The sequence below is a fragment of the Lactuca sativa genome, chromosome 8 (genome assembly GCF_002870075.4).
Source record: "Lactuca sativa cultivar Salinas chromosome 8, Lsat_Salinas_v11, whole genome shotgun sequence".
NCBI lineage: Eukaryota > Viridiplantae > Streptophyta > Magnoliopsida > Asterales > Asteraceae > Lactuca > Lactuca sativa.
Genome location: NC_056630.2, coordinates 111,432,656 through 111,434,406, shown reverse-complemented (window position 1 = coordinate 111,434,406; position 1,751 = coordinate 111,432,656).

Below are 1,751 nucleotides of genomic sequence, written 5' to 3'. Positions count from 1 at the left end.
GTCTATTTATACTAGTAAGGCTCCTAGGGTTTCACCCTTAAACCATAATTGGATAACTTAGGCCCTAAGCAATCCAAATCCTTTCCATGATAAGCCTTGGACAATTTTATGGCTATCCATAGCCCTAGAAATCGTCCACCCTTTATCTTTAAAGGATATATAGCCCAAAGTGAAACTATCAAACAATTGACAGTTTATACCCCTTTATTTAATTAATCTCTTTAAGTCACCAAATTAATTCCTAATTAATTTATGACTTATATTAATCAAATAACAGTATTATTATTCCTTAATAATATTCCTTCTCTCATTATAAATCATCCTGTCAAGTTGTTATGGTGAAGGCAACCCAAAAGGACCATGCACAACCGGATCAGATACTTGCCTAATATAGTTGCAGCCTTAGACACTATTCCAACAATTTGGACCGATCGTATAACACCAATTGGAATTGTGTCTGCAACGACTTCTAGCCCTAAAAATCACCATTCACGCCTTTAGAGGGAAACATCGACACCTTCTCTACATCATTCATTATGTTCGTCGATGTTTCTACTCATACTTCCAGCTAATCAGTATTTAGTCTTCATTGATTTTCATTTCAATTTAAGCTTTCTACTAAAACCCAAATTGAAATCAAAACTTAATACATTAATTTAGCATGTTTGATTTATAGTTATGGAAATTTATAGCTTTTACAAGTTTCATTTTGCACATAAAGATTTACTCATTTGGTGATTTATTCACCTATACAGACTTGCTTATATACCATATCTCCATCTTATGTTCCTGTTGCCTGCCTCATTGATCCTTCTCATTCTAGGTAAATTGATTGTTGGTTTTTTTTTTGTTCAGATTGGTGCATTGCATTTTTTATAGGATTGAGGTGTTGATTGAGTGGATTGGGCAGGAGTTTGATCTGATTCGGGTTTATAGGATTGTACAACTTAAATTTAAAAGGTTGTACCCGACAACTTACTTCATGTTTGTGATTCTTCCGGATGCAAAGGGAGCTTATCATAAGTCTTCTATATCTTAATTTATACATTGATTATTTATATATTATTGTTTTTTCTTTTAGCAAGAATCAAACATGTATGTGAAACAGATCTAGGAATCATTTCCTAATGCTGCTAGTCAAAAAATGTCATGAACCTTCGCATACAGTACTTTGAAAATGTGGCAATGAAGATCAATGTTAAGGTATTATTATGTTATCAACTTATCAGTTATCATCATTCTTTTTTTTAATAACACAATAATAATAATAATAATAATAATAATAATAATAATAATAATAATAATAATAATAATAATAATAATAATAGTAATGTACTCAATTGTAGGAGTATATTATAATTAGGTTGGTGGAAGAAACACAGTTTTGGCTGCAGCTCTTTCTAATAGACTTCATGTTCCTAGGTTAGAAGATTTGCCTGTTATGCCAATAGAACAGATTGATTTTATGCTTCAGGTAATTATCTACTTATTATACCGAGCACTTTGATGCATATTTTACAAATTTCACTAAAGGTGTTGAAACAATTGAAAATTATGTATGTATGCATGAAGATGATCATGCAATCCTCTCGAAGCATCAAGACTAGAGAAGTGGCTTAGCATGTGACATCCCCAAAATCTCGACCAGAAAAGACCGATTTCATTTATGCTTTTTAAAATAATTTCAGAGTAAATCCTTTTGATTTAAAAGTGTTGCAGAATTTGTTCCCAAAACAAAACATGATAAAGTA